The sequence below is a fragment of the Tachysurus fulvidraco genome, chromosome 1 (genome assembly GCF_022655615.1).
Source record: "Tachysurus fulvidraco isolate hzauxx_2018 chromosome 1, HZAU_PFXX_2.0, whole genome shotgun sequence".
Classification (NCBI taxonomy): Eukaryota; Metazoa; Chordata; class Actinopteri; order Siluriformes; family Bagridae; genus Tachysurus; species Tachysurus fulvidraco.
Genome location: NC_062518.1, coordinates 51125300 through 51146046, shown reverse-complemented (window position 1 = coordinate 51146046; position 20747 = coordinate 51125300). Strand labels below are relative to the sequence as shown.

Here is a 20747-nt window from a genome sequence, read left to right as displayed (position 1 = left end):
CCTAGGACGCTCCCAGAAAACATTCCAATTATCGATAAAGAGTAGTTTCTGAGCCTGACACCATGACTGTAACCATTCATTTAAAGCGAAAAGTTTACTGAACCTTTCAATTCCTCGCTGGTAAGTTGGAAGTGGTCCAGACACGATGATCCTCGTCGTGGGCGATGTGCTGCGAACCGTCTCCACCAGGGTGTTGAAGTCCCTCTTCAGGATCTCCGACTGCCTCAGGCTGGTGTCATTCGAGCCGACATGAAGAACCACAGCTTTGGTGTTTCTGCTCACGACTCTAGGTACCTGTGCAGAGACATCAAGAACACGAGCACCAGGTAAGCAGTGAGTGCGAGCCTTACCTTTAGCCACCGTAGCACGGACGTGGCGGACGATGGAGTCTCCGATGATCACGTTGTCGCAGTCCGCCTTGCGAAGGGGGGCGAAGCGGTTCCGGGTGGGGATCTCGAAGACCGGCGGTGGTGGAGGGGGAGAGGTCCTAGGCCGGGGACCGGCACGCGTCCTCCGCTGCTGCACCCAGGGCCTGCGGTGTCCTGGCGCCGGAGTGAACAGCTCCTGGGCAGGCCACTTCATCGGTGTGTTGGGCCTGGACAGAGAAACACGCGGGGTAGAGGTGGAGGGAGTGGTAGTTACATCCTGGGAGTTTACCTGAGACAGGTGAGCGACCGACCGGGGAGCTTCCAGCGCGGCTTTCCGCTCCCGCAGCTCGGCCTGCTTCACCTGTAGTTCGCGGATCTGCTTCTCCACAGCAACCAGCTGGAGTTCTACCAAGTGCAGCTCCAATGCGTCCTCACCTGCACTCAAAGACAGAGACGTAACCGGCATGGTGTTACAGAGCAAGTACAACAGATTGTAGTAGCGGTAGCCGAGCTAATGGGCTACTTGTGCTAGCCGGCTAGATGCGGACTATTTAACCTGTTTGTTTATTTATTTATTTATTGTAAATCACTTGATTCTAAAAGATGAGAAAGGACATGGAGGAGAGCAGGGTGGGAGCGAGCCACTGGACTGAGCAGGTCAACTCTCTGCCTCTCACTCCAGTCTGTGAAATGAAAATGTGGAAGATGCGAGAGCTTGTACTAGCCGTAGCCGAGCTAACAAGCTAGTTATGCTCGCTGGCTAAAAGCTGACGCTGCAGGACAAGTAAATACTTTGTCAAGAATTAAAGTGTAGACTCAAGATAACTCGGAATTGAATAAAAAATACTCAGCCAGGCATATAAATTGGAAGATGCGAGAGCTTCCTGTGTGCAGCTTGCTTCCTGTGTGGAATATGAGGAAGGCTCTGATTGGTTATCATCTCCACCTGTTCCAGATAAAAGGACTGCCTGGATCCCTGATTGAGGCCTCTTTACCTTTTTGTGTCATCGTGATTGCTTTGTTTGTGTTGTGCTTTAACATTGCACATTCGTATGCTCTATTCTCTAACTGTTAATCCATTTCATGTATCGTTGATTGTCTCGTCTGAGAAAGTTTGTAAATTTGTGTTCAGAGTGTGTTGAGCCTGTGCGTTTTGTTTTGTTCTGTTTATTCTTTCAACTGATAGATTTGTTTGTGCTGTACCCATGCCTGATACTGAGAGGGAGTTAGGTAAGTGATGATTGTATTTTATTTTCTTTCATTTTGGGTTAGTAAGAGAGAGGGATTTTGAGGAAGATTGTTCTGTTAGTTATTTTGGCCTTGTCCTCCCCTGAAGCCTAAAACTAATCCTAAAGCCGAAGCCTAAATGCGTAGGGATTTATATGGGTTTTAACCTGGTAAGAAAAGAATAAAGGCACAGAGAAAAGGCAACACCCACCCCCCCGGCCCATGTGTGGCAGATGTCCTTGTCCAGAGTGACTTACAGAATTGCTTTAGAAGTCTATATGGTCAATGTTTAAAATCTAATGCAGCAGATACAGGAAACCAATGGAGAGAGTGCAGTAATGGGGGGTGTGGGAGAACATCAGGTGAGCTGAGTGTCCATGGTTATCTATATAACGGGTATAACTGTAATATCTGACATTCGGAATATGTTTTGTACATTATGAAGTAATTATACTGACATACGTATCCTCTAGTGACACTTGTTTTCGGATTGTGTAGGAAACCCTTCCACAATCCCACTAAAGGATGTGTCCTAGTTTGCACGGGTTAGTATTGAAAACACAAGATCAACAATTGGAGTCGCTCTTACCTTGAACACGGGTGTCCTTCGAAGTCCCTCGGTCTTCTAACAAAGGTTCCGCTTCAAGTTCTTCTACCTAATCTATTGATTGTATCTTTAGATGAAGGAGTCAGACTTGGACCTCTTTGTCTTTTCAGGATCCTCACAATGGGAGGCCTTGTTTTTATTAAAAGTAATGTAATACAGATAGATGTGTGTGTAATATATGTAAGGTAAAAGAAAAGAATTACAAACAAAAATCTCCTTCAAATAGTCAAACAATTCTAGTGTAAGTAGAAATAAGTAAAATGCAAAGATAAAACAAACCAAGAAACTCTCTCGAAGTGTAAGCCTGAGTTTGTTCTCCTGATGCACCCTCTATAAGCAATAACAGAGTATAACACAATGAGCTTGGCTCTAGGTGAATGCACACCGATAACTGGTTCTAAAACCCTATTTATACCATTTATTAGTATGATCTCATAACGTCATTCTGCTTCTGTCAGCATATCGTCAGGTCTCTCATGATCTCATGCTTCTGCAAAACATCCTGAGATGTCTCCTAGGCTGCACGGCCTATTGTGTGTTCTTATGCTGCTGACACAAAGCCTTGTGATTTCCTTTCAAGCTTTCACTGTTACTCTTTGTCTTAATATCTAAAACATACCAATGAAAATTATATAATTTCTTAATCACATAATGGTTACATACATTCATATAAAGGTAAATGAAACTTGTCATTATAAAAATGGAAAAGAAAACTTAACAATTCTATAATCTTCTTTCAGCAAGATGATGGGTCTCTATCCAACTGTCTAGGTACAGTGTCTGTTCCTCCTTCGTCTTTTTCTTTACAGTTTTTTAATCAGATATATTAAATTTGTCAAAACAATTGCCCCATTTCTTTTAGTTTATTTTCCACAGCTTCCTTTTTCCTCGCTCTCTGTCTTTGTTGTCTTTTATTTCTTTTCTCTCTTTTTGCTGCATTAATTTCACTTTGTTTCTTTATAGTATTGGATGAGATTGTTAGATAAGGATAACCATGTGTATGTTGTATGGCAGTTACATGTGATATGGCAGTTACTCCACTCCAACATTTCTATTCACAATTAGTAACTTGTATTATCGCCAGATGTGGGAAGTAACGGAGTAAAAATACTTCGTTACTGTACTTAAGTACATGTTTCTGGTATCAGTACTTTACTCCACTATTTATTTTTCGGACAACTTTTGACTTTTACTCATTACATTTTTACACAAATATCTGTACTTTTTACTTCTTACATTTCCCAAACGGACTCGTTACTTTTAGTATTATTCCTTCTCATTGGACGCTGTTTCCAGCCTATCATCCTATCATTGTGCAGCTTTTTCCCCATGTGACTGGTGTACTGTATTTACTGGCTATCAGACATAGACTAAGGATAGCGGAGCTAACAATGAGCAGCGCCTACAAAAGGAATGGCTAATGTTCATTCAGAGGGAGTCACCGATGTTAAAATAACTAACAACGAGGACATTCCTGGCCATATATGAGGGAGATGTTTGTAATAATCGGTGTCAAAAAGGATTCCTGGCGAATGCGTTGCGAATTGTCACCCGGGGGGGGTTCTAGCCCTTTTTTAGGGTGGCTTCAGCCCCCTGTCTGTAATCTCAGCCACCCTAAAACTATAAGGATCATTTTTACTTTCATAAATAAACAATAGAAATTACATTAAAATGCAGGACATGTCGTCGATGGGAAAGAAAATGATCAGTTTGATCCAAGAGCGATTTTTATTATTTTATGTATTTATTTATTTTACTTTGCGTCTTCAGCACTTATGTCATCTAGGCGAAAATCATGAAAATAGTTGTGGTTAATTTATGTGGTAGCCCCCTATTCATGATTTTCACCTAGATGACACACCCACCTAAAAGTGGTACAGCTCCCACATACTTTGACACACAGAGGTGAGCCTGGTCTCATTGTAAAGAAGAGAGTCTCTAGTTTCTGATACAAGTGTCAGGGTGATTCTAGGCCATACTGACAGAGTTACAGAGGCTAGAATGGAGGGTTTTGATTTCCGTCAGAGTCGTTTACCTGATAAACTGATTAAATACATTGCTGTATTTAATGATGGGAGGTAAACAACAACTGAGGGTCATAGCCACATGTCTTGGCTTTCACCAAAAAAACATTGAAGTCAAAAGACTCAAAAATGGATTTTATATGAATATTTTTCTACGGACATGTCCGTCCGTTCATGTTTTTCTTGTTTACTGTATAACTTTGTATAAAAACACTGCATGCTTAGTTTGAAAGCCCTAAAACAAAGAGAACCCCTCAGTCTAGAAGCCTGCTGTGAAAAAAGGCCTGTAAACTGACACCCTGAGGCGTGAGAGTGAGAAGTTTGAGAATTGTGCAATAAATTTTTAAAAAATTAATATGCGCATGCTCCACTGTGCAGCCCTCCCTTAACAGATGTGTCATGTTGCATATCGTTGGAATCGTCTGTTTATTGGCTAAAGAGCTATGATGCTCGTGGAACATCACATCGCTACTGGAGGGAGCAATTGTCAATCAAATGGAGGGTGTCCCACATAGGATGGAGACATCATCGGCTTCTTAGCTGCCTATCTCTGCACCACAGGCACCGATTGGCTCATGAGAGGGCTTGTTTGATTCGTTAGACCCTGTACTACAATAGTTAGTTTTATAAGCCTCCAATGAGAAGTGAAACAAAGGACAGAAGTGAACTACTGTTTACAGTTTTTGGTCAGAAATGTAATACTTGTGAGGCGAGCAAAGCGTTTTGGATTAAAAGGCTTACATATTCCAGTTCCTTGGACTCTTGGGGATTTTTTTACAAGCATTTGTTTTGGAAAATACATTAACATTAGTGACAATGTGAATTTGTTTTTACTCTATTCTGCACCAGGTCCAGCCTTTGGATATTTCTGGGTTCGGGGAGGCTGTGGCCGCTGTGGCCCTGCGTGTGGCCAACCTGGCAGTATTTGATCCAGTAAGTCTGTCTTACAGAATTGCTTTAGAAGTCTGTCCATGAATACATTGTCAGTTTAAAATCTAATGCAGCAGAAACTGGAAACCAATGAAGAGTGCAGTAATGGGGGGGATGGCAACATTAGTGTCCATGGTTACCAATATATAACAGGTGTAACAACTGTAATATCTGACATTTGAAATATGTTTTATACATTGGTAATTTTACTCTCTTGTCGACCCACCGCAGGATTTATCGAACCTGGCTCAGCTGGTAATGAGCCGGGCACACACCACAATTTCGATGATGCGACAGTATGACCCCATGTGGACCCATGAGGTGCCTGAAATGAGTGGGGTCCAGAGGGACCACGGGAACAGCGAAGTGCGTCTTTATTTGTGCAGAAGTATAGAAATTTCTATGTAATTTATATATTTTCTATTTTATTTTATTTTTTCATCAGATTAGGTGGTTGTTACGAAGTTCGGAGCAGCTGGTCGAGCGGATGGCGGAACAGTCTGCACTGAGGTAAAGGTTTTATATAAACACTTCCGGGTTCAAAAACTTTCTAATTTAATGTGCAATAGTCATTTTTGCCAAATTCTATTCAGCGACATGATTCTCAACCTACTACATTTTTCACAATCAAAATGCCCAAGTATTGTTTTAATGGCATATGTACTGGCGGACGTCCACTGAATATCCAACGTAGTGTGGCAAACAAGATAGGGACCATCTAAGGCCCTGTTCACACTGCAGGTAAAAGTGGCCCAAATCCGATTTTTTTGGGGGTCAAGTGACCAGGTCAGACTTCTTCAGGAGTAGTGTGAACAGCCAAGGCGGATTTGATGCGACTTTTACGTCGATCTACATCGACATTCATCACAAATATGTGCCGGGCGAAGACTTTTTTTTTTTTTTTTTTGCTTAACACACGCGCACGTTACCTGGTAACGCGTGTGTGTTAAGTGTTATATAAAGTGGTTACGTGAACCAGCTTATAATGTTTGCATTGAATACATCACATTGCTTCCTCTATAACCTCGCCAACTTTTTAGCGCAACGGTGTGCTGTGTGACGTTATTGTTCATGTGTGTGCTTTAACTCTCTACATTTGATTATTGTCTTCTGGTAAAGTAGGTTCCTGTCTTTTGTATACTATCTGCTTAACTCACTTTGTTCTAGAGTAGTGTGATTTGAATTGTTATATTCTTTAGCATTGTTGGTTTTTGTTGTTCTCTCAACTGATTAATCAGGAGTAGTTTCAGTCTCCCTTAAGGTGTGAATTGGGGGCAGGGCTTACCTATTTAAATTGAAGGTTCTCTGCTCAGTATCTCTCTCTCTAACATTAGTTTCTAGTACTGTTTTGATATATTCTACCATACCTTAATTCTCACTCTTGTTTGACTACAAATATGTGCCTTAAACCCATCTCTGTACTCAAGGCCTACTCTCGCAGACGCCCTCATCCACAAAGCAGAGGTCACAATCCCAATAACCTCATCTACCCTCCTCTGTTGTGTAAGTCTCAAACAGTAGTGGTAGGTGGGCTCTGGAATTGTCAGTCTGCGGTAAAGAAAGCTGATTTTATCTCTGCTTTAACTTCCCATTACTCCTTTTGATTTTCTTGCTCTAAGAGAGACCTGGATATCCCCACAGAACACTGCTACACCAGCTGCTTTATCCTCTGCCTATGCTTTCTCTCACTCACCACGAGAAACAGGCAGGGGTGGTGGTACAGGTTTATTGTTGTCAAAGAAATGGTGCTTTTACACCTCTACTCTTCTCTCATTTAACCATCTCTTCTTTTGAATTTCATGCCATTTCAGTTACCTCTATCAACCTTATCATTGTTGTCTACCGCCCTCCTGGTCCCCTAGGAGACTTCCTGGAAGAAATGGACTCACTGCTTAGTGCTTTCCTTTCCGATAGCTCCCCCCCTGACAGTGCTTGGTGACTTCAACCTCCCCTCTGACAAGCTACATTCTTCTTCCCTCCTGTCTCTTCTCGACTCTTTCTCCCTCACACTCAACAGCTACATCCCCACACACAAAGGAGGCAATGTCCTGGACCTGGTTTTCACCCGTCCTTCTCCAGCTACAGACGTGACTGCTACCCCACTCCACGTCTCTGATCATCACCTGCTATCCTTCACCATCACTCTACCTATCTTACCTAGAACTACCTCTCACCCCCTCGCTCTTACTCGCCGCAACCTTCACTCTGTCTCCCCTTCATCTGTAGCTTCTGGCACTCTTTCTTCCCTTCCTGATACTAAGTCTTTTTCCTCACTACCCTTAGACTCAGCCACAGATACTTTCCTCTCATCTCTTTCCTCAACTATGGACTTCCTCTGCCCTATGTTCACTAAACCCAAGAAAACTTCTTGTTCTGCTCCTTGGCTTTTAGATGTGCTGCGCAACAATCGAAGAGAGCTAAGATCATCAGAGAGAAAGTGGAAGAAATCACAACTTGATGCAGATCTTGATTTTTACAGAACACTTCTTGTCAAGTTCTCCTCAGATGTGACTTCTGCCAAGACTTCCTTCTACAAGGAAAAGCTTGAATCTTCCTCACATGACCCTTGGAAATTCCACAACATCATCTCTTCTCTGCTCAACCCCCCGGCTCCACCTTCATCCTCCCTGACTGCAGAAGACTTTGCTTCTTTCTACCAGGAGAAGATTGAGGAAATCTGCCGGACCTTCACTTCAGCCCCGACTGCACTTGCATCTCAGAGTATGCATTCCTCTACACCTTCGTTGTCACATTTCTCAACTGTGGCAGCAGAAGAGATTTTACAACTCATCCAGTCCTGCAATCCTACCACCTGCCCATTGGATCCACTCCCTACCACTATGCTCCAGACTATCTCACAAGACCTCTTGCCCTTCATTTCCACTATCGTCAATAGATCCATAGCATCTGTTCAGGTACCAACTACTTTCAAGAGAGCAAGGGTTATTCCCATCCTAAAGAAACCTGCTCTGGATCCATCAGACATCAGTAACTACAGACCGGTATCACTTCTCTCATTTCTTTCAAAAAAAAAGACTGCCCAGGTACTTGTTCAGTCTCTTGTCATTTCTAGACTGGATTACTGCAATGCACTGCTGGCAGGTCTACCTATGAACGCAATCCGTCCTCTGCAAATGATCCAAAATGCAGCTGCCCAGCTTGTTTTCAACCTGCCAAAGTTCTCGCATACAGACAGAGAGAAGAGGAAAGGTAAGAGTGTAGGACTGAGAATAGGAACTCTGAATGTTGGTACTATGACAGGGAACGGTAGAGAGCTGGCTGATATGATGGAGAGAAGTAAGGTGGATATACTGTGTGTACAGGAGGCCAAGTGGAAGGGTAGCAAGGCTCGTAGTATAGGAGCAGGATTCAAGCTGTTTTATTATGGTGTGGATAGTAAGAGAAATGGGATAGGTGTGGTCCTAAAGGAGGAGTTTGTGAGGAATGTTCTGGAGGTGAAAAGAGTGTCAGACAGGGTGATGTGTCTGAAGTTAGAGATTGAAGGGGTGATGTTGAATGTTGTTAGTGGTTATGCCCCACAGGTAGGTTGTGAGTTAGAGGAGAAAGAGAGATTCTGGAGTGAATTAGATGAGATGATGGAGAGTATTCCCACTGGTGAGGGAGTGGTGATAGGAGCAGATTTTAATGGACATGTTGGCGAGGGGAACACAGGTGATGAGGAGGTGATGGGCAAGTTTGGAGTTAAGGAAAGGAATCTCGAAGGGCAGATGGTAGTGGACTTTGCAAAGAGGATGGACATGGCTGTGGATAACACTTATTTTCAGAAGAGGGAGAAACATAGAGTGACTTACAAGAGTGGAGTTAGGAGAACACAGGTAGAATATATCCTGTGTAGAAGAGGCAATCTGAAAGAGATTAGTGACTGTAAAGTGATAGTGGGAGAGAGTGTAGCCAGACAGCATAGGATGGTGGTGTGTAGGATGGTCTGTAATGGGAAGAGGTCAAAGATAGAGAAGAAAACCAAGTGGTGGAAGCTGAAAATGGAGGAATGTTGTGAGGAATTTAGGCAGAAGTTGAGGCAGGCTCTGGGTGGTCAGGTAGTGCTGCCAGATGACTAGGAAGCTACAGCAGAAGTGATCAGGGTGACAGGGAGAAAGGAGATAAGGAGACTTGGTGGTGGAATGAGGAAGTTCAGGATAGCATCCAGAGGAAGAGATTAGCCAAGAAGAAGTGGGATATGGACATTACTGAAGAGAATAGACAGGAACACAAGGAGTTACAGCGCAGAGTGAAGAGGGAGGGGTCTAAGGGGAAGCAGAAGGCATATGATGAGTTGTACACTAAGTTAGACACTAGTGATGGAGAGGATGAAAAGCGGAAAGGCAGTTGGTCCTGACGACATCCCGGTAGAAGTCTGGAAGTGTCTAGGAGAGGCAGCAGTGGAATTTTTAACTATTTGTTCAAAAGGGTTTTAGAAAGTGAGAGGATGCCTGAGGAATGGAGGAAATTTCTCCAAAAATTTAAAATAGAAAACTAGATTTTTTTAAACTTTGATGTTGGCTTGAGGAAGCAAGAAATGGACCACGGGTCAGCAATAATTTTGGAGGTGAGTGGACATAAGGTGCCAAAACTTTTGGTGGTGAGTGGACAGATAGGGTGGCAATACTTTTGCAGGCGAGTGCAAAAGTCTAACTAACAAGACAGGAATAGTGCCAGTATGTTCAATCAAGATTGCAGCCAGGCCTTTTCACATGCTTGTTGCAGATCCCATTTTTGACCACAAGGTGCAATAATAAGTGTCTGCAGCTACATGGGGCAGACTGCAAAGCTGCCCCTAATGATTATGCAACATCTAGAATAGAAAGAAATCAGCTTGTAAACAGATAGCAACCGTTTTACAATGGCTGGTCACTCGAAATATGTCTGTATTATTAGTGCCTCATGTAGGGAGCTGGAATTAAGGACTTTATGAAGATTAAACTTTTGACTCGGAGATATCTTGAACCTTTTAGAGGACGTGAATTTCTCCAATCATGGTTCTTAAGTCTGCACATTGTACACAGTCAGTCAAGGTGTGAGTCAGACATTCAATCAGACAACTAATTAAACCTGTCCATTAATCAGTCAGACAGTGATAGAAAGCCAGAGAACCAGTCAGACACTCTGTCTGCCATTCATTCAGTCAGATATTCAGTCATATAAACTTTAGAAAAACATTCAATGCTAATCCTAAATTTCACAGAATGACAAAAGTGTTCAAAATATACAGAGAAGGTACAAACAAACAAGATCCCATACTACAAAACTCTTGTTTTTGAGTGTGTATGTAAAAATGTGGGTGTCACTTAACCCCCATATGCTATGTGTAATTCACTGCGTAAATCCTGCGCTGCGCTGCGTAAAAGCTGCGCTACTCGAACACATCCAAGGCCAAATCCTACACAATTCTCTGATTCCTTCATAACCGCAATTCCCCACGGATCACAACTGTGTTCTGTTCACTATTTAGTGCACTACTGATCAAAAATGGCCGTCGTTTGGGCTTCAGCCTGGATATTAGAACTGACCTGACGATAGCATCCGAAAAACAGTTTAAACCCGGCTTTAAACAATAAAAAACTGTTGCATTTCATATGACGTCACTTACCGACTTCAGCTCAGACAGACGGTCCCTCATTTTCCAAAATAAGTGAACAAATAAACAAAAGTTGATTAGCTTCCTGCTAATAAGATGTACCGGTCCGTTTCTATGCCAACTCCGAGTCACACATCAACAAGCGGGTTGTAAGTAAAATAAACAATAAAATAAATGTTATTTGACGGCAGTTATTAGGAAAATGAGCCGATAAAAAGTGTTGTAAAGTAACGGAGAGAACAGCAGCCGCCTCACTGACAATTCCTGTCAGAGTGAGAGCGCGCGCACAAACACCACTGATCTCGAGACCAAGGTGGAATGAGCGCGCGCGTGGGGTGGGGATGGATGGATAAATAAATAGATAAATAAATGAAAGAACCACAAATAAGTTTTGTTCAAGTCTGTAGTCGTATTATTAAATTATAAAAAATAATTAATCTAATATTATTTATATCCATATTATCTCTCTATCTCTCTAATAACTTTGGCTTTTAATCTAAAACAAGCATAAATAAAAACACACATTCATTGCTGCTTTTTTCTCTTTTGTGAATTTATTTCAATTAATTGATAATGGATTTGTTTAATTTTCTCACATTTATTGGTAAATTAAAACTTGGTTAAATGACAGAAATAAAGCAATTCAATAGGCAATTATGAAAAAATACTTGATACATTTTAATGACAATAAAACTAGTTTATAGTAATTTTTCCCAGAATTCCACTTGTTATTGTTTTTCTTTTATGTAAATTATACATTAAGAAAAAGTCATTGTTGTCTAATTATTGGACTCAGAATCAGGTTTATTGGCCAAGTGTGTTGACACACGAGGAACTTGGTTCCAGCTGTTTGTGACTCTCTAAAAGTACAGACATAAATAACACTATACTATACAAACTGTACAAGACGATGTAGACGATGTCATACGATATAGACAGAATGAGTATTAAATATGAATATAGAATACATGACTGATCAGTTATGTGTATAAAGTGTGAGAAGTGCATGGTAGTGCTAATAACAATATTGTGTAATATGCTTTTGTACAATATACAGCAGCAGTAGTGTGTGTAACATATACGGATGGTGTGATGACTGACAGCTCTGATAATGCAGTACTTATAGATATGAAGCAGGGAATATTAGTATGGTGGGTTATTAATCAGGGTTATAAGGGGCCTGGGGAAAGAAACTGTTCCTGTGTCTGGCAGTAAGCAAAGCTCTGTAGTGTCTGAGAGAAGGAAAGAGCTGAAAGAGGTTGTGTCCAGGGTGCTAAGGGTCAGTAGTGATTTTACTACCCGGATTCTGGTTCTTATACAAGTCCTGGGGAGTGGGCAGGGGGGCACCAATTATTTTTTCTGCTATTTTTACAGTGTATTTTGCAGTTTGTTTCTGTCCTTTTTAATTGCTGCTCCAAACCAGATGGTTATGGATGTATTTGCACAGGACAGATTCAATGACTGCAGTGTAGAACTGCATCAACAGCTCCTGTGGCAGACCGAACTTCCTTAATTGGCATAGAAAGATAAATGGATCTGTTAACGATATGGGTGAAGATAGGAGCCAGTTGGTCAGAACATGCTTTGAGACAGGATGGAGAGACCCCGTCTGGGCCAGGAGCGTTCTTTGTCTTCCGTCTCTGAAGGAGCCGATTCTACAGAAGCGTATTGCATTCACTTGAGGAAAAAAATCTACTCTGTTTTTCTGAATTAACGACTTAATTATCTCAGAATTATGAGATCATTTTTCATAAAAAAAAGAAAAATGAATTGTGTTTTTCTGAATTAATGAGATCCCTCAAAATCTTGCCAGGAGCTCTATTTTAGGTGGATTGGATGATAGTAAACATGTCCCACATTTTAAGTTTAAGGGATCTCATTAATTCAGAAAAACAGAGCAAAATAACTTTTTCATGAAGATTATTCTCATAATTCTGAGATAATTAACTCATTAATTCATAAAAATAAAGTAGAATTTTTTTACCTTGAGTGAATGCAGTAAGAAGGGGGCACGGTGGCTTAGTGGGTAGCACGTTCGCCTCACACCTCCAGGGTTGGGGTTCGATTCCCGCCTCCGCCTTGTGTGTGCGGAGTTTGCATGTTCTCCCCGTGCCTCGGGGGTTTCCTCCGGGTACTCCGGTTTCCTCCCCCGGTCCAAAGACATGCATGGTAGGTTGATTGGCATCTCTGGAAAAATTGTCCGTAGTGTGTGATTGCGTGAGTGAATGAGAGTGTGTGTGTGTGCCCTGCAATGGGTTGGCACTCCGTCCAGGGTGTATCCTGCCTCGATGCCCGATGACGCCTGAGATAGGCACAGGCTCCCCGTGACCCGAGGTAGTTCGGATAAAGCGGTAGAAAATGAATGAATGAATGAATGAATGCAATAAGCTTCCGTACTATTCATATCCTCTTTACAAATAGAGTGCAACTTGAGTGCTAGGAGTATTAGTTAAAGGGGTTCCCAGAGGTATAATGGGGCAGTCAGTATATAGTTTATTAATAATTTTATCACACATTTATGTGAATAATTGAGCATTTGTTGCGTTATATTTTTAACAGAACACTGAAACTGAATCTGTGGTCCTCATTTCACTTTGTCATTGTAAACTTTCTGGTTACTTTATTAGACAAAGTTTATTACAGCAGCTCCATCTAAAACTCATACCATCCTAAAAGCTGTGAGAGAACACCATCAACTGGACATGCAATAAAACAACCAGAAACAAAATGTTTTTATTCACCACTAAATAGTCTTAAATAATTAAGAACTGCAGAATAAATGTTGGAGGCAATTATCTAGAAGTATTTTATACGATCAGTTTTATGTTTTAAGTAATGGCACCTCAATGACCACAAAAGTGCAAAGAGTGGGCATGTTCAGGCAATCAACAGGCAAAGAGCTTTTATTTTAGTACAAGAAAAAACAAGTTAGGAATGTTAAATTGTTCTTGAAACAAACAAGCTTCAGTCTCGAAGACTGCATTTTACTTTTAACCTACAACAAATTTTGCAAATTGCAAATAAATTCTTAAGAATTCTTCTCTTGATCAACACAGAACACCTTTTACAAATAGTAAAGCAAGTCGTCCAGGTTGACGTTGGGCTCTTTGTGGATGCTCTGACCGACCAGGAAGGTCAGTTTGTGGGCGTACTGACACGGTACAGGAACTCGCACAATTCCCTTAATGGGGGAAGAAAAAAAACAACAGATATACAGCATGAGAGGTAGAGAAACTAAACTAATTCAGTAAACACCACTTTCAAAAACTGTTTCAAAACAAACGTTATATATTTACCGAAACATTAGTGTAGCCCAGCTGGGGTTATATTAAGTATCATTTCTTTTATTTTCATGTAATGGGGCATTTATGATTGTTTGTGGTTCATATAATATCATAACTGTGTCTTTGTGATAAAATAATTGTGCACGTCCCCTTTAAGAGTTTGTTAGTAATACACTGTCTAAAAACGTGGCTTTGCCCAGCAGGTTAGTTCATTTCTTTCTGATTGGCCCTTGTCCTTCTTATTCCCGCCTCTGCAGGTATACTGAGAATTATGATTGGATGAAGGGGTGGAGTTTAGAGCTGCAGATCGGTGTGAGAGGTTTGTTGTTTGTCTCCTGCGAGTTTTAAGGCTAATATATAGAGTAAATAACCACTGACAAAGTGTGTTAAAGCGTCTGTATTTGTCTGACCGAGTGTTATTACTACTTTTATTTGTGTATATAATGTGTACAAGAGTAAAGTTTACGACTTGTTTCTTCTGAGTCTGCTGCACAGACAGCCGAAGCTACGCTAATCCTCCTGACTATCTGACTGCTTTCCTACACTTTAGTTTAGTTAACGATGTGACTGGGAGGAATTCATGGACCAGTTGGGACTTACCTCGGACGGGCTTTGGAGTATCGTTGCTATGGCGATAAAGGATCGGTTCGGTAGAGGAGGGACTACAGAAAGATCTACAGCTTCAGAGGAGGGAATTTGGTGTTCCAGCCGCCTGGGAAGCCGTTCAGGTGATTTGTTTATTTTATTTCAGCTCGTAAGGGTGCAAAGATAGCTACACTGTGTGGAAACTACATATCCCATGATGCTTTGTAGACGGGCTACTGTTAGCATGTGGCTAATGTTCGGTAAGCAGCCATAGATATCTACACTGTGTGAAAACTACATATCCCATGATGCTTTGTAGACGGGCTACTGTTAGCATGTGGCTAATGTTCGGTAAGCAGCCATAGATATCTACACTGTGTGAAAACTACATATCCCATGATGCTTTGTAGACGGGCTACTGTTAGCATGTGGCTAATGTTCGGTAAGCAGCCATAGATATCTACACTGTGTGAAAACTACATATCCCATGAACACTTGCGCTGTAGAGTCGCTACTTTTAGCATGTGGCTAATGTTCGGTCATAGATATCTACACACTACATAGATATCTACACACCACATAGATATCTACACACCACATAGATATCTACACACTACATAGATATCTACACACCACATAGATATCTACACACCACATAGATATCTACACACTACATAGATATCTACACACCACATAGATATCTACACACTACATAGATATCTACACACTACATAGATATCTACACACTACATAGATATCTACACACTACATAGATATCTACACACTACATAGATATCTACACACTACATAGATATCTACACACTACATAGATATCTACACACTAGATGTCGCCTTGGGGTCCTAAAAATGCGTCAAACCCGCCGCCATCTTTGTACGGTGCTCCTTTACCTTAAACACATGGACGATGCCGGACTTCTGAGCTGCGTTTGGTTGTTAAAACGAAAGAAATCTAAACCCCAGACAGAAGGGATTACATTACACACGTGAGAACGTGTTTTATGGTGTTGAATGGTAGGAAATTATATTTCGTGTTCCGTTGGTTTGTTTTAGTCCTTGGTTAATGACCACAGCTAATCCATGTTAGTTACCCATTAGTTTGTGACATTTAGGGAAACAGACAATGTTTGTAGATTCTGAAGCTCTTAATAAGGACATTAAAAACTGACCCATGCTTTTGTGCTTAAAGGTGAAAAGACTTTAAAAGGCTCTACATACAACTGTGATACATACAACTTTTTTTGAAAAGGCTCTACATACAACTGTGAGGCAGCTTTCTCTACAATGAACATAATCCAAACTAAATATGGTTCAAGGGTCACTAATGAGCAGTGTGTAGGAGAGCGGCCCATTTATTTATTTATTTACTCACATTTATAATAATAGATTTTATTTTTTATTTGTGTGTAAAATGTACAATTGTTTAATAATCCAACCACAATTCATCCTTTTCCAGGACTTTGACATTTTTTATTGCTCCTTGGAGTTCATGTTGTTTACCATAAACATGTATCTGTAGTGAGATCATGTGATCTTTAATTCAAACAACAACACGACTGAATGAAGCTTATTATAGCACATAACTGCTACTCTGAGACTAATTTAAAGGTTTCACAGCAACTTCTGCACTTACAACTTTTACAACTGCAACGACTCTGTACATTTTGTTGATGAAAAGCTTCTCCAAAGCATGATGCCTCCACCTCCGGGCTTCACTGTATGGATGGTGTTCTCAGGATGAATAAGCAGTGTGGCTCTGCGTTATTGTGTTTTATTACTAGTCTTGTAGATTCAGTGCAAAAATACAAACACAATGGTGTAGGTTTACTTCAGACTTCTTGTGTTGCTTAAACAGCTTGAATGTGGACTGAAGTAAAAGGAGGCATGGTGGCTCGGTGGTTAGCACATCAGCCTCACACCTTGGGGGTTTCAGGGTTTCCTCAGGGTTCTCCGGTTTCCTCCTTCAGTCCAAAGACAGGAATTATATGCTGATTGGCATCTCTACATTGTCTGTAGTAAAAGTGTGTGCAATAGACTGGCATTGTGTCCAGTGTCTACCCTGCCTTGTACCCTGTAATAGACTCCAGGTTCCCCGTGACCCAGTAGAATAAGAAGCCAAATACACAACAAACCATAAAGTGAACTGGTGTATATTTTAAACAAACACACAACAAACCATAAAGTGAACATGTGTATATTTTAAACAAACACACAACAAACCATAAAGTGAGCTTGTGTATATTTTAAACAAACAAACACACAACAAACCTTTCAACTTGTGTATTTTAAAAAGAAATGTATACAGAAAACATTAAAATAAATACAAAACATAAAATGAACAATTAAACACTTAACAACATAAAAAAAAATTATCCACCTTTCTGTGGAGTTGGACATCCACCCTGCTGCACCTGAATAATAACAACAACAAACAGAAGTAAACAATGAACAATTTAACTATTAAAACAAGAGTCTTTGAATCAGCTTCAGACTTTTTAACAGTTATGTTATAAATGAGTTAATGTCCTTAGCCATGGTTTAAATCAGACTTTATACATACAGATACAAATATGAATATGAAGATTCAGGTACCAACACAGACATAAATGAAGACATGACGTGTGTTTGTTGATGTGGATCAGGGCAAAAACAAGGGAGATTTCTGAGGCCTTCAGAAAAAGAGTTGATTTTGCTCATCAGGCTGGAAAAGGTTCCAAAATCATCTTGAAAAGAGTTTGGAGTGTAAAAATCTATAGTCAGTGTTACCTATGAAATGATGACATTAACTTGGATCTGGATTTTGTCTTTTATTCCTCTCGTGTAGAACTCACACTGTACACATTTGGTCGTTGTTGCTGTACTTTCATTTTAGTGTGTGTGTGTGTGTGTGTGTGTGTGTGTGTGTGTGTGTGTGTGTGTGGTTTCATTCCCAACCAGCTTGCACTCAAAAAAGTCATTTATTTGTCGTATTTAATTTAAATGATTATATTATTGATAAAAATAATTGTATATCATTATTATAATATAATAATAAGCTAATATAGAGTAAATAACCACAGACAAAGTGTGTTAAAGCGTCTGTATTTGTCTGACCGAGTGTTATTACTACTTTTCTTTGTGTATATAATGTGTACAAGAGTAAAGTTTACGACTTGTTTCTTCTGAGTCTGCCAGAACTTCCTTCTTCCTTGCTTTGTGTCTTTGTTGTCTTTTATTACTTTTCTCTCGTTTTGCTGCATTGATGTCACTTTGTCTCTTTATTGTATTGGATGAGATTGTCACATAAGGATAACCAGATGTTGGTGGTATGGCAGTTACTCCACTCTTAACATTTCTATCAACACACCGTGAGGGATAATAATGCACTAAAGTAATGTCAAATAAACTAAAGGAAATGGGGACACTGTTGTATGGAATAAAGAAAGTGAATGTATCTGATTAAACCTGTGAAGAAGAGATCCAGAAGGAAGCTGATACAACAACAGGAGGAACAGACACTGTACCTAGACAGTTGGATAAAGACCCATCATCTTGCTGAAAGAAGTTTATAGAATTGTTATAAGTTTTCTTTACCATTTATACGAACTTGCGTAATCGTTTGTCTGCTCAAGAAATGATGTAATGTTCAGTAGCATGTTTAAATGTCAAGATAGAGAGTAACATTGAAAGCTTGATGTGAAATCACAAGGTTTTGTGTCAGCAGTATAAGAAACACAGTCGGCATAAAAACACACAATCAGCAGCGGCAAAAAACCTGAAGAACTAATTATATTTATATATGTATATTTATCTATATACATTATTTTCACTTATATTTTCATATTTTATATAGTTTTTTATACAGTTGATACTTTTTTATTTATTTATCCCCTTTTGGTTTATTTTTTTATCCTAAATTGTGTTCCTTTTTTTATGCTTATATACCGGACAGATGTAAAAAGCATGTCACTGCATGTCGTACCCTGTATGTACGTGTATGTGACACATAACTTTTGGTTTTTAACTTGGAGACTGTTTCTTGGTTTATTTTATTTTCTTCTACTTACACTTGAATTGTTTGATTATTTGAAGCAGATTTTATTTGTAATTTGACTTTACATATATTACACACATTTATCTGTATTACACTGCGTTTAATAAAAACAAGGCCTCCCATTGTGAGGATCCTGAAAAGACAAGAAGGTCTAAGTCTGACTCCTTCATCTAAAGATACAAACAATAGATTAGGTAGAAGAACTTGAAGAGGACCGAGGGACTTGGAAGGTCACCTGCGTTCAAGGTAAGACCGACTCTGATAGTTGATCTTGTGTTTTCAATACTAACCCAGTTAGGTAATAATAGTGTGGAAGGTTTTCTACACAATCCCCAAACAAGTGTCACTGAGGGACACGTACGTCAGTATAAATGACTTCAGGTGTAATATCTTTTTGGTCAGAGCAGCGTGTCACAGCAGGTTAGAGTACAGTTATAGTGTACAAGGGATTAAAACCTTCATATTGTACATAATATGTGGACTCGGTGTATAACTACGTTATATTTGCACATAAAGACAATTTCACAGACTATTATTGGCTTTACGGACGTGACGTTTCCCAACTGGAGTCTTCTGAATGCTGACCTGTCCTGTATTATACAAGGGTAAAAGTGCATGAAGAGAACTATGAACGTAGACAACTCATTAATAAATATATAGTAATATTAATGTGATTATTAGGCTTTTTTCTGGATATAACAATGTTATTCGTCTTGTGTTCAAATCAACATTCATCCAAGACTGACAGCAATTAGCAGGAATTATTTATAATGGTCCTTGTTACATCAGGTAAGACTATTGCTAAAGATTCTCTTCAGTTGTTGTTTTGTCTGAATAAAAATCTAATATTTTGAAGCTTTGAATTCAAATGAACAATTTGATGGATAACATTTGAGTTTATATGAGTAGGAAAGGGAAAATATCTATAAAATAATTCTATAAGCTGTCTATAAGACAATGAACATATAGGAGAATATTGACATTTTGCTTCCACACAGAATCAACAATTATTGCTGATATTTAAAGAGGTAATGTGCATTGATTACTAATTCTATAGACATAGTTTGCTTTATACATAAATCTGTGTCACTAATCTGTAAACATGTCTGACTGATCTAACATTACAAAGGTAAGGATGAATGAAAATAGATCCGTCATTCTTTTTCTAGTTGTTTTTATAAAATGAGATCATGGCCTTTTACAAGTAAAAAAAATACAGACACAGAATTGCTGCAGTAACGACTTTATTTGCAAAAGGACATTTTTACAACAAGTTATACAAACAGAAAAAACACCGGAATTATAATAAAAAAACAAAGTAATCTTCTGATCTGCTGGTCTTCTGCATTTGGCCACATTTGTGCTAACGGTGTTAAGAGTTTAATGTTAAATGTATTGAAAAAACTGTCACAGTGATTGTAAAAAAACTGTATAACCAAAAGGTGAAAAAAGAGAGAAAAAAACTCCAGGGCTGCAATGATAATAAAAAAGAATAAATAAAATACATGTCGGTCTGTCCTTATACGTGTCAGGTCTGTCCTTATATGTGTCAGGTCTGTCTTTATACTGTATGTGTCAGGTCTGTCCTTATATGTGTCAGGTCTGTCCTTCACCTTCCACCTCCACGCAGATAAAATCTCCTCTATGGGGTTTAAGAAAGGGGGGCATGGAGGCAGGTTAGAGATATAGTGACAAACTTGCAGGACAACGATTGACTTTATTTTATGTACAAGAAATGTAGAAAAGTTTACAGACAAAATCAGATGTAAGGAAACAAGTTTGAGTATCATGAGTTTTTATTTTTTAAGACTGGAATAATGTAGAAAGGGGACAAAGTGTATGGGTTCTAAATACAGAACGTTTAAAGAAAAAACACTATGATTTTATGTTTAGAGAAATTATAGAAAAAGAAAAAGGAAAGGAAATGAATGAGGAAGATAATGTTACATTTTTAATTAAATATTTTTATTCAAATATCGGAAAGCAAGAAAGAACGAACGAAAGTGTAGTATTATGTTACTTACGGTCAAAGAGAACAAAAATATAAAAAAGGAAGGAGAAAGAACTCGAAGGGA

At 39.6% G+C, this 20747-nt stretch overlaps 1 long non-coding RNA gene across 1 annotated transcript; it reads left to right on the top strand.

The window, feature by feature from the left end:
• Positions 1-1336: 1336 nt before the first annotated feature.
• On the top strand, positions 1337-7605 carry LOC125141485. The gene is made up of 7 exons (XR_007140874.1): positions 1337-1957; positions 2094-2229; positions 2943-2973; positions 5076-5159; positions 5388-5522; positions 5602-5666; positions 7548-7605. It is a non-coding gene; the product is annotated as an uncharacterized LOC125141485 (long non-coding RNA).
• The last annotated feature ends 13142 nt before the right edge of the window (positions 7606-20747 follow it).